The sequence below is a fragment of the Chaetodon trifascialis genome, chromosome 20 (assembly GCF_039877785.1).
Source record: "Chaetodon trifascialis isolate fChaTrf1 chromosome 20, fChaTrf1.hap1, whole genome shotgun sequence".
NCBI lineage: Eukaryota > Metazoa > Chordata > Actinopteri > Chaetodontiformes > Chaetodontidae > Chaetodon > Chaetodon trifascialis.
This window is the reverse complement of record NC_092075.1, coordinates 16470100-16483962: the sequence shown is the minus strand read 5'-3', so window position 1 is coordinate 16483962 and position 13863 is coordinate 16470100.

Sequence of the window (13863 nt, the reverse complement as noted above, 5' to 3'; positions counted from 1 at the left end):
ATAATGTGATTTATCAGGGGTGGGATTTCGGTCTTAATGTTTCTTTTCTCTCTTCGTGTCTCCAGTGTTGGGGGTTTTATTCTTTAATGTGCCTATATCTAAATATATCTAGTTTCCTAAAGAGGGGAAGAAAAAAAAAAAAGGCGCTCTCTTTTTCCCTCCTCCCCCAACCTGAAGCGCTTATAGCTCCACACCAAGGATGAGAGAGAATATTTAATTTTAAAAGATGAAAAAAAAAAAAAAAAGTGTCAGGGAGGCCACGGCTTTCTCTCATGCTCGCCTGCTGTGCGCGCGCGGGAGGGAGCCGGACTTATTCTTTTATTTTGTTTTCGTTTGTCTGGAAACAATGAAATTACTCAGAGACTGTGGAGATATTCTAAGGGTCTTTTTTGCTATACCAACAAATGTATTTGCTCGCATAATTCATTCCCCTCTTTCCTTGTGAGGCTCGTTGCATCAGCCACCGAGAGGCTCATGCGCATATAGCCTGTGTGTGCTGAAAGCTGCCTGTACAGCATTGGATTGGCTCTAATTTACAGCACTCAATTCCATGGTATGGGTTGGAATGATATTTATTTGCTGTAAATGGGTGATGACTCACACCTTTGGAAGCCTTGACATCCCTTCCTCCACCCATTTCCTCCAACATGTACAGTATAGAGCACGAACGGCTGTTCCCAGCTATGCTTCAGCTGTAAAATGAAAAAAAAAAAAAAAAAAATCAAACCGGCCACCAGCTTTCACCTATTCTCTTGCTAAAATCTGTCTTTCCATTTCAAAAGACTACTCTAACATGTAACGTAATGCGCAGAAAAAAAAAAGCTGCAGTTTTGACATCATGCTCCTTTTGTTCTTACGTCTTGGAAGAATGGTGGGAAATGGAGAGAGGAGCTTAGCCATAATACAGAGGAACAATAACGTATGCACGAGGACTTTTGGGCAAAAACTAATCATGTTCTCCACAGTGGGATGGAGAGCAGAACGGCAAAGGCAGAATTTTCGCTTGTTTTCTTTCTCCTGCTCTGCTCATTCCAAACACTGCACTTCAGTGTGTGACCCTATGGGATTGCTCTATTTAAATTCCTATACAGTTTGACTCGGGCCTTTGTCTGCCACTGCACAGTGTCTGCTCATTGTTCCCGTGGAACATCCTATAGACTGAGTATGTGTGAAAAAGAGCAGCCGTGCAGGGAGGACCTCTCCGTCCATTTTTTCCCCCCTGCAAACTGACAACACATCGAACATATGGAAAATTCCTCTAAAGTGTGACAGAAGATGTAGAAATGGTCCGCACCAATGAATAGGGCATATGCAGTACAGTGTACATAAGGGGCGGCAGGGAAGGACTTATGCATCTCCTCCTGACAAAAGAGCATTTTTTAAGGACAGAGAAAGGAAAGTGTCACAGAAGAGGAACAGGGGTAGATTCTAAGATCAGACAAGCAGGGAAAATTACCTTCCAGTAGGTTTCCTGCCTTTGTGCCATGTGTCTTACATGATAGAATAAAGAGAAATATTGAGAAGCTCTTGGAGCCATGAAAAAAACGAGCTGATCAACTGTTTAGCCAATCAACAGCAAGTTAGTTGTCAACAGATTCAAGGTCAAGTTATTCTTCAAGCAAAAGATGCCAGACACTTTCTTGCTATAGTTCCTCAAATGTGCTGCTTTTCTGTACTTCATATCACTGCAGATGAAATAGATTTTGAATTAGGACTGTTGATTGACGTGTTATTGGTAACAAAAATAAGTGTTGCCCACATGAGGCATGAAAAAACCCTGTGATAGACATGAGAGGGCAGGGAATTTAAGCCGTGCATCCATCATATCCATAATCCCCTTCTGTTATCTAATTAAAGAGTGATCAGTAATGGGGGGGGTTCACGCTTGTGTCTGCAAAGAGGTGACCACAACTCAGTCTATCTCGGTCCTGGCTCCAGCACAGTAGGAAGTACGAGAAATGTCAACGGCTTTGTGCATAATTACAGCTGAGATGGATGGCTGGGTCCTGTCCGCGCCCAACTGCACCCGTCCATTTTTCTTTCTGATGAACGAGGAGAGAGACAGCACCCCGTCATCTGCTGCGTCGCTACCGGCGGCAACAGTAAATCTCCCGCTCAAAGTCACCCCCTGGCTTGGAGATGGCAAAGGGAGGTGTGCGGTGAGATGAAAGGGGGAATTCACATAGACGCATGACCTACACTGCCGTACATGTGGGAACATAGAGCACCGCGGAGGGTTTCACGCTTACTATTCCTGTGTGTGAATGACTGAGATGGTGGTGCCCTGCTTGGGTAACCATGACCTGGATGACTAAGACTCTTCACAGGCATCTTGAAGATATTTTCTCAGGAACTGTGTGTCTTTGTTTGCCATTAAGCGTAAACTGCAAGATAGAGCGTGCAGGCACAGTTCAAGATCAAGTGACAAAATCAGTCACAAGAAGTTTAAATCCAATTATCATCTTTGAAGAAGCTTCATGACAAGTTTGCTGTCTTCAAAGGGTGTTTGTGAGGTCATATTTTTGACCTGGGACATTGAGTACACAACACGCTTGGCAAAGAAGTGCCTTAAATTGTGAGAAAAGTGCAATTTGCATCAAAGGCAGGATGTTCTTTAGAGGCAGTGCAGCTGAATGTGAAGTCAGGAGTAAGGAACAGTGTGGACAGGTGCAGACTGACACTATGTGGTGTAAAGTCAGGTGAAGGTGTGACATGTTGGCAAGTTTTCAGAGAATTTAATTCCAGGTAAGTTCGAGCTGCTGGCGCATATGTCACAAACTAGCTAACATCAGTACCTACATTGGCTGTTTATTGGCTTTTTTCGAATCTGAGACGCTTCATAAACACCACAGTTGTGACTGCTGTAATTGCCTCTGAGCATTTCTTGTCAACTACAAATTGATCGTCCTCAAACCCAACGTCTCTGTGAAGAGAGCGATCAGGAGGGAGGAGAAAACCCCAGCCTGACCCAGATCCAGAGCGGGGTCCCCTCACAATGCTCTCCCGTTCAATCACAGAGTTATGCCTTCGCCTCCAGACTTCCCTTTGATAGCTGTTTGTTCTGTGCGGCTTTGACGAGGGAAAAAGCTGCGTATGAAGGAGGCGGGACATTAAAATGTCCAAATGTTTCATGAGCAGTGCTTCTGTCACTGAGGCGTCGCTCTGTGTCTCTCTGACTGTGACCCACAGGCGCCTCGGATGCTGCTCGGATGTTTTTGTTGTGGAAATCGCAGCGTGGAAAGGTGGGACGGAGGGCTACCGCAATGGGCCGTGTTTGTGTTTGTTGTTGCTTTGTGTTTCGGTCGCTCTGGGTTGTTCTTTCCCTCTTGTTCCTTTCCCATCCCAGATCCCGCCAAACTCACAAAGTCTCCTCACCTACCTCTTTCTCCCCTCTTTTACTTCTTTCCCTCTCTCCCCACTCACTCCTTCTTCGCTTCACTTCTCAGGAAATAACCTTCTATTGCCTTTTCCAGTCCCAGAGGACTGAGAGATAAAATCCCTCCTCGGTCTAGGGGGTTCTGTGAAGATAGCGTAACAGTCTTTTCTCACAGTCACAGCTCGAGGCTCTGTGAGGAAGCCTCACCCCCCCCCCCCCCACCCCCCCACCCCTTTCCCCTCCTCCCTGCCTTCCTCTTTCTAACTTTCTCTTTGCCAGACTGGAGTGATTCCCAGCAAGGTGTGAGTTTATAAGGTGGCTGTGGCGCTGAAGGAGGTGGGACTGCCAGCTGCCAAACTCGCCCTCACGTTTTCGTGCATGCTATCCTGTCTTGTGCCTCCGCTGTGCACTGGCTATAATTTCCACAAAAGCTTACAGTAAGGCCACCACAAACGATGACTGGATTTTTGCTGCCACTGTCCACAAAAGGGAAAGCAATAAGTCTGTCAGTGGATTGCCATGAAACTTTATAGACATCCATGTTCACCTGAAGATGAGACCTACAGAGTTCAGTGGACTTTAGTGGTATATATACCATATATATACACACACACACACACACACACACACACACACACACACACACACACACACACACACACACACATTCTCCACATGGGTACAAGCTCCTGTTTGCTTTCTGCTACACGCACAATTATTTGTAAGGCACCTGTGGATGTAAACAGAGATATGCAGTGACTGTGATGACTATGCTGGAGCAGCTTGTAGAAAGTGAATACAACCGGTTGCAGATGAGGGCACATGGCGAATCAGCACAGAGCGGACTTGATGCGTGCGCAGCATGATGTGTGTGTGCTTTCTGTGAGTTTCAGCAGCTCTGTGGGTTGAGGCGGATAGGCCATGCTGTTTGTTTAACCTTATCAGGGGTTGTCATCCACTCAGGTCGGCGCAGAGTGGATTTCAAAAAGGAAACTCCATTTATTACCTTCATGTGAAGCTGACTTCCCCCAGAAATTAGCCTGGTGCTAAGAAAACAACCATTCATATGCAGTGCTGTTTGAACAGATTGTAAGCCCGCTCTGGTTATGTAATTGTGACTTATCGTAAACTCTGTATGGAGAGGTTTTTGCTGCACCATTGTGCACAAGCCCAGAAACAGCTGTATTTTACAAAATATATTCTTATGAATGAATAAAGATCTTTGTTTTAGTCCTCATTCATCTTTAAACCGACTTGAAATCATATTGCAGCTGAAAAATGACATTTGAGAAAAAACTTTTTTTTTCCTTTTCCTGAAAAGATTTATCGTCCGTGGGAATGATTAAGAGGCGACGACCTGTTTGTTTGACCTCCATTCATCTTCTTTGCTATTTTAATGATTCAAACTCATTCTGACACGTGGCGCTTAAACAATAATCAGAGGGCCTTGCCAACAAATTAAAGGTCTTCTTTGGGTGGTGATTACGGATGCAGAAAAAAGGTCCCACTCGAGAGATAAGGAAAGAAGGCTGATGTTACGCTGTGCCAACAAACACTGGCTCATGACAAAAAGTCATAAATTTGTCGTGGAACATCATCATGGATCCAGCAAGGAGACCGTGTGACATGGAGAGTTGATCTGTTTCAGCAATTTCTAACTTCTTTGCCTGTTTTCCCAGTTTCTTATTGGACAAATGAGTTGTAAATTTAGAGATCTGCATGCTGTGCAGCTGGCATAGCAGGAAACGACAGCGTACATCTCTGGTGGGTTGAACCATCAATAATAATAATAATAATAATAATAATAATAATAATAATAATAAAAACAGATGCAAAGGCTCATAAGTCAACATGTCTTCTCCTGATGAAGTCATATTCATGAAATTACCTCTTTCCCTGCTCACGTCTCTTTTCTCCCATTGCTCATATGTAGCTTTTTGTGACCTAATTCTCTATGTGCAATGGAAAATACCTCCGTGGAAGCTGGAAACACAACTGTATCTGGACAAATGACATTCATATGCAACCATTTCGCTTCAGCAATTACGTTTTGGGAAAAATGCAAAGCCACTCGGATTGCATCCACAGCCAGCGTCGTTCATTTATCCCTCTGAAAAGCATGGTGAAGATGAGGAAACTAAAAATGCTTGGATACATCTTGAATTATGGTAACAGTGATGGAGGAGGGGCCTGCATGTTGTTTTTCTGTAATTATGCATAACATTATGAGGTGGAAAGAATAATTGCTGATGCAAAACAGTAGGAACGGAATTTGTGGGAAACTGGGTTGAGATCTGAGACATAATCCTACTTTTGAACAGAAAAAGCTGCTTTCTACTGCGTGAGATGCATTGCACTGCAATCTAAAGATGAATGCTTATTAGGAATGCAACTAATGACGTTCATCTGCTGATTTTTCATTGTTTAATAGACTAGATTTTTTATTCTATAAAATACCAGAAAATAGTAAATTGAAAAATAACCCCAAAAAATTCAGTGTATGTTCACATGAAACAGAGAAAATCAGCTTATCCTCATAATGGAACCAGCGTTGTTTAAAAATGACTTCATTTATCAACAAAATAAATGCTTTATTATTTAATTGATTAAATGATCAATCGTTATAGCTCTAATGCTAATTCTCTGTTGTTGTGGGTCCCCAGTTGGCCATTCTTAATAATCTAAATCTAAATCTAATCTAAATCTTCTTAATAATCACCAATTTAAAGGGTCTGTTTCCAGTAATTTACTCATAGTACTCACCAGTTTTTTTAAATTTTATTAACCCCTTCACTGTCAAATAACAGCTTTGTTGTGGTTGTTCGACGCTTTCAAGGTAGAGAAACAGATTCTAAAGATTTCGTCCAAAAGCACATGCTCATTTCATGACATTTCAGAAGTGCCTTTCTACTTTTTGTGCTATTCCAAGTCAAGTGTCTCTGCTGCAGCAACAACTCTGCAGTACAGACTGTTATAGCAGCAGCAACAACAACATCCCCCGGACTTTTGGACAGTGGTTGCACTGATTCACGTCTCCTACACACTCGCATGTTTTCACACATAACAGGCGCCAAATGGAGCTGAGTGGGATTCTCAGGCATTAAGTCTGACTGTTCACTGTTCTTGTGGTTGATTTATGATGTTGTATGATTCCAAAACCTGCGGCGCGGTCATATCAGCGCCGGTGTCGTCCCACTCATTTCATCTGATAATGTGGGACGCAGGCCAAGCAAACTGCCTGAGGGAAAATCAGTGGGAAGCATGGCAATTGTACTTTCATTGTTTATTGTATAATTCTACACCTCAGGGGTGGGGTCTTGGAGTTTGTTTTGCTGTTTTTTTTTGTTTTGTTTTGTTTTTGTTTATGGAGCATAAATATTATATGACTATCCAAAATTAAAGGGGACAATTTTCAGCTTGAAGCAAAAACCTCAACAAAATGCAAATACAGGATGAACCCATTCCAGCGGGTAGGTGACATGAAAGTGTTTATTTTCAAGAGCTGAGGGAGAATTAAAAAAAAAAAAAAATCTATTGCAACCTGACAAAGTTCAATAAAGAGAAAAGTTTTCTTCCCTCACCAGCCCCATCCTTAACCCTGGATACAGTCTGCATGCAACTGCAGCTTGATAGATTCTGCATCCAGTGGCACTGCAGATACGTACTCTGTGAGGTCAAAATAATGGGTTCAGTGTGTCAAGCTCGCGCAGGCTAGACGAAACAGCACTGTCATGGAGGAAAGGTTATGTTTCCTGGTGTGCTCTCGTGTCTGTTTTAACTTGGAGTGTGGATTTTCACTTGCAAAAGGATGATTCCAGCAAGCAAAAACCTATTTCAGTGGTCAACCTGACTTTTGTTTGAAGAAAGGAGGGGAATGATGTTCCGACAGAGCAACAGCTAGCCTTTAGCTCAGCTGAGGGTGTCACTGCGACGGAAATTCACGAGCTGGTTGGTTATGTGGTGGATGAGATGCTCCCAGTATCAACTGTACCGTGTCTATGTTTCATGAATAAAACCCATATGGACATGGAGGGAACAGTGCCTGACAGAAAAAGAAAAACATTTGCTTGCTGCCTTGACAGAGCGTAAACAGATATTGAAAAAGAACTGAAAAGAAAAAAAAAAAGCTTTTACAAAACTGTACAGCAAACGCTCGAGGACCCGATGGCTGAAACACTGGGATTGAATCACAAGGCCTCCTCTGTGGCATTGGCCTAATGTCATGCTCAAAGTAAACGTGTTTTTTATTCATTGGTTGGCAGCAATTTTCATCCAAACAGTCTATCTCAGACGTGTAACAGATTTGTTTTCTATGTGTTTCTGCATTTGAGGTAGAAACGCATAACAGTACAAAAGTACATAGTAAAGACAGGATAGGTATTATGCATACGCACATACTTTTTATGAGGTTTTGTAATGCATTTGATGTAATATACCATGCAGGCCGTCAGTAGGATGTATATCCTCAGAATCAAAGAGGAGATTGGACAACATTTTGTGGGTGTTGCTTTTTGTCTGACCTCCTAACCCTGTGCCCTTCCTGCCCCCCCCCCACCACCAACACCACCAATCCAAGCAGGCCACCAAGTCAAGCTGAACAAAATAAACAGCAAACATACACTGTGACCACAGCTCAGAGCGTCACCCTTTCACTGCCGCATTCACTGAAAACCACCGGCGGCGTCTCATTCCAATCCGCACTCCCACCTGCACGAGCACACTCGCTCGCAATCGACCGCAGACACATATTTCTAAATCATTTCAGAAATCCTGCCAGCAGAAAACATCATCAGTGGAACATGATGGAACACGCACGTTTGCCACTCCCCTGATGACACAGGATATTGCTACTATTTTAAGATCGTGACAATCACCCCGCCGTGACTTCGGCCCATAAATGTTTCAGAAAGCTCTGCAACACTATTCTCTCTCTCAAAACAAACAAAACACTTTTTCCAGGACAGACTGAACACAGACTTGGCAGCAGTCGGCACGTTCATCTCGGCGGATGAAAGATGAAACCTGCAAAAGAAGCCAAAAACTTCAGAAAGAAAAAAAAAGAAGTAGATAAATAAAACAAGAAAAAGACACAGCAGAAGAATGAGTCCATAATTGAGGTCTACATTACAGATAATAGTAGATAATAGATGCTTTGTTTATGTAAGGAAACATAAACACAACTTAAAGAGTCATGTCACCCGGGGTAACATCCGTCAGGGCTCTGGTGAAACGGCACAATGATTTGTTTATGGTTAAATAGCCATTTGTTTACTGAAGACTCTGACCTTTCTCTGGACCCTCACTCTCAGCTAAGCTCTTGTCCCTATTATCTGCCAGTGTGTGTGTGTGTGTGTGTGTGTGTGTGTGTGTGGGTGTTTGCATGTTTGTGCTAGATTAATGTTATGCTGCTACACAGTCTTCAAATTGCCTTCTCAGTGTTCTTACGCTCAGTAATCGCATATGGCAGCAAAAAAAGGCAACATGTTACTATTCATGAAACTGATTTTAAAGCATCTTTTACTTCCTCTGTTCAAGGTTTTTTTTGTCATGAGCAGTACTTGTACACTGTAAATGAAGCAGTAGTCAAACAGCAGTGTCAGCCTCTCGTGGCACCCCACGTGCAGGATGTTGAAAGTGTAAAACAACAAGCTGGCAGAGGAAACACAAGTAAATAGTGTACGTCTGTTGCACAACAGCACGCAGTCATGCAGAGTGCTGGAGACAGCGGTTTCGCTTCAGCTCTCCTCTTTTTGGTGGAAATCCAGCCAGGCTGGCCAAAAAATTTCATCCGTGCGCTCAGAGAAGAAGAACGCCTTGGATCTTGTTGTCTCTGTCAGTGTGTCGCATTTAGGGAAAGCTGCCCGTAGTTACTTTTCACCGGTCACACAAGCCAGACAATCAGCTGGCCTGCAGGTTGCCACTTTTTCTATTTCGACTCGCTCTGAACATTTTGTTTTTCTGTGACAGAAGTCACACTTTCCATCGCACTATTTCCGTGTATGGGTTAAAGTGCAGCGCAGACAAAAGAAAGCAACCACTCAGCTGGCTAACTTCCTGTTTTCTCACATGGTGCCTGCTCCTTTAGAGTAGAAGAAAAAACAATGTATATCCACATACATACACTGTGCATGATTGTACTGGTGTTACACAGGTGATTGAACATAATGCACCCCAGAGAGCTTTCTGAGCTATTATGTGTGCTTTCACATGGTTAGAAACTAAGCTGAGCATTTCACGAGATAGAAAATGCCACTTTTTCCAGGAAGGTTTGGAACTAAGATTCAAAGCATGCATGTAATGCATGTATGTTTCCCGTGTTCTCTGTCTCTATCTCATCCCTACCTGGGAAAGGTAGCACACAGGCTACTGGTGGTACACTTTGCTTCAGCAGATTGCACCTCTGAGAGCTTTAAAAGCTTTCAAAGTAACTGTATTTTCACATGGCTGCAAAGTAAATGGAGTATTTCATGAGAAAGAAAACGCACCCATTTGGCAGTAGAGTCTGGAAGCAGCAGTAAAGCATGTACTCTGTATGTTCCTCTCCTTCTCCCAATTTCGCCCCAGTCATTCTCTTAACAGCTTTCTCTCTCCTATTCATTACCCCTCCACTACACTACACAGCTGATATAATGAATAAATCACAGCGGAAATGTGAAAGCTTGTGGGTTTAGTTCAGGTCGTGTTGTAGTAAGATGAAACAAGGGCACATGCAGTCAAGTTACACATTGCCTCTGATTTCTTTCAAAGATGCCCTGCAAACCCACTCAGCAGCAATGCACACCTACTCCTTGTATCTCTTCATGTCCTTTCCCTTATCTGCCAGCTTTTTCTCTACTGCATGTCTTTTTTAGCTCAATGTGGCCTTTTCCTCTGCAACACAGCACCTGAAAATGAAGAATAATATCTGCTTTTCCAGCGAGTCCACTCTTGTTCCATCTAAATGTCCAGTACTGCACATTTCTCCATGCAACCGCTTTTTCACCTCTGTATCACAGTGAAAACGCATGTTGCATAACTACAGCGAGACCTCGTAAAATCTGCAAAACTTTGTTTTGAAATTTTTCTCAAGTTCAGAGGTTTCAAAAGAGATAAGATAAAACTTTAGTAATCCACCGCCGGGGAAATTAGGGTGTTACAGACAGCAAGCAATAGGAGCAGGAATAAAAAAAAAGGAGACGTAGAAGAGAAATAGAAAATACAGAATAAGGAATCAGCTATATATGTAGACACCAAACATGTCACGCTGAGTCACAGGGATATGAAAAAGGAGGCGAAATATATATGTGAAGTCAATAAGTGTGAGGAAAAAATATTTCTGAAGCTACTCCAAAGCCAAAATCAAGAGTTTACAAAGTTAAAATGAAATGCTCAAAACACAGATTCAGGCAGTAGACTATGAAAGACATAGTTCACATAGCAGTAAATATTTTATCTCCTGTAAAGTTTGTCTCAAAAATCAACATCTGGACCTAAACTCTCAGCACATTTAAGTTCTCGAGAAATGAAAGCGGTGGTATAAAATTTTCCACTGGCAGAAAAAAATGCTCCTTACAGTCACCTCAACATATACACCTACACACACAAACTCTCAGTCCCTTTCAAAAACATCTGACTGCATGGCATTAGTTCACTTTTTCCAGTGTACTACTGAAGTACAACTGGTACTGTGTGCTTGCATCACATCACGCTGCAAATCACCATTTGGTGTATTTTCCCAAAGTGTTCACCCAGATGCTGCTGTCTGGTTTCCCTCCTCCTCGTCATCTCAGTGACTCATTTCCCAGGTGAAAAAATATTATACTTAAATTATACTTTTTGAAGAATGTAAGCACACTTTGTGCTATTTTACTCACCTTCAAGCATACTTAAGCGTCCTTAAGTAGTCCTTGAGTACCACTTCAGTAATACTTGAGTATATTGAAGTGTGTGTATGCTAAATTGACACAGCTCAGGATTCGTGAGCAGTCAAAACACACTTGCACTACAACTATTATATCACCAGTGTGTTGGAAATATACTTACTTAAAAATGAAGTGAAATGAAAGTACACTTAATCAAGCATGCTAATAGTGTATTACAAGGACTTGAAATATACTTCAAGTTCATAAGTATCCTTTTCATAAATACACTTTATTACTGTTAAGCGTATTTGTAATTAATATCACTTTAAGTCCTGCAGAATTAGTACATTAATTTTTAAGAAATTTAAGAACTTAATGACATCTAATTAGGAGTAATGTTTTCAAAAGTGTATGTCAAACATAGTTTAGATTAAGAAGTGAACTTGTAGTGACTTTTCTATACTTAAATTATATTTTAAATACACAAAAGGATAATACTTTTTGACCTGGGCTGGCTTGTAACTTTGGAAGGGGTAATAGACACACACACACACACACACACACACACACACACACACACACACACACACACACACACACACACACACACACACACACACACACACACACACACAGTAGTCAAGATATGTTTCTGCAGTAAGAAATGTAATGCTTGGAAAAAGGCTTTTTTTGTTCTCTTTATTGTTATTTGACTAATCACGGAATTTAACAAATGCAAGAAAGTTGTGAAAACTGTACAACATTAGTCCCCACAGCCAAAGTGATGTCTTCACATAGCTTTTTTCCCCCCAACCGACACTCCCAATCCCAAAGATATTTAATTTACAATGATATGACACAGAGAAAAGCTTCAAACCCTCACATTTGAGAAGCTGGAACCAGAGAATTAGCACTAGTATAGACACATATGCACACTAACTCAGTATGACAAGCAGGACTGCTCATCAGAATGTGTACAAAATAAAAAACGATGGCCACATGATCTATAAATCTGTTAATGCAGAAATGGCAGGAAAAAGACCCTGCTCAGCTTCAAATTGCACTCTTAACTCCAGAAAACCCTGCTGTCAATCACATGCAAAACCCCCCATTCAAACAGCCTTGACTCCACTGCAGCAGCTGACTGTTCAGCAGACTTCATGACAAATTACAGCATGTGATCATGATCGCACAAACAATCCAGCCTCCCAGCTCCCAAGAATATCACATGATCAAACAGTGAGGTGTTGCCCGTCTGTGTCAAGGCGTCGCCTGTCAGTGATAGCCCATGTGGTTTTGTTGACTGCGTCCTCGGAGGAATGCTGATAAGGCTCGGCGGCGCGATCCCCTGAGCTCGCAGGGCTCTGCACATGAGCGGAGATTCATCAAAACATATGTGAAGTGGACTTGTGGCTGATTGAGGGCCTGATATCCTCTCCTCTGGTCTTCATTAGAGGGAGGAATGGGGGGAAGGCAGGGGGGTTCCTCACCGCGGGGACTGCAGCATTCAGAGATCCAGTTCACAGCGACTGGGTCAGGCAGAGTGGAGCCGCTGCGTTTGCTCATCAGATCTGGCAACCCGGGCCTGTTGTGTACATTACTGCATGACTGAGGGCCCCTGATTCGTCGCAGTTTGCTGGTGTTTGCAGTGCTTTTGAATCTTGGTTGCAGCTTTTCTTTTATTTTGTGAAATACAGGTCTGCTTTACACTTAGGTGGTGGAGTCTTTTTTTCAAGGTGGAAAAACATCTGGATTTGTAGCAAAAGATCAATATACAAAACTTTCAGGTCGTCATTTCGCTCAAATGATGAAGGCCAAAAGAGAAGAAAAACCACATTCACACACAGGTGTAGGAACAGATCATGGTTTGGGTCGCAATAAATAACTGGTTAAGGTTAGGAAAACATTGTGGTTTTGGTTAAAATAACTACTTCACTACAGACATTCATCTTCTTGGTTAAGGTGAGGGAACAACCATGGTCATAATGAACAGAAACCAGCACTGCCTGTTGGCAGGAAACAGTAAATGAGCAGCAGTCTCTCAGTCCGACATTGTGTTGACCCCTCCATCCATCCCAACCTCCTTCTCTGTGTCTCTGTAACAACGTCGCACTATTTCCTCAGATCAGACAGATCAGAGTCATAATTCCTACAGCTGGAAGAGGCATTTTTATGTGCTGCACTTCTTCCAAATTTGGTTTTGAGCATAAAATTTCAGGTCAAGTAGTCATTAAATGTGTTATCTTTCTGGCATACAGTGAGTTTTAGTACTTTAAATGTCAATCTTAGGTTTAGTTTAAATACAGGATTCACATTTGATCAAATGTGTAACCCCTATCTCTAATCTCAAACTCTAAATATGTTGCAATTGCACCTGCAATACATCCAGCTGATTGTTCAGGCCACATTCAGAAGTGGTTTGAGATGCGTGTCACCACATAGTATGTTATAGTCTGAGCACAAATGTGTCCACTGAGCTCTGAAGGAAGGCAAGCCTTCAGAAAACCACTCAATCCCCTCTCTTCCCTCTTTTTTCCCTTATCAGCAATCACAGTTTCCCACAAATAAAATCTCCCAGATACCATCAAAGGAGAGCAGAAAGTGACTTCTGAACATTAGTGACCACTAAAGAACATTAGTGACTGC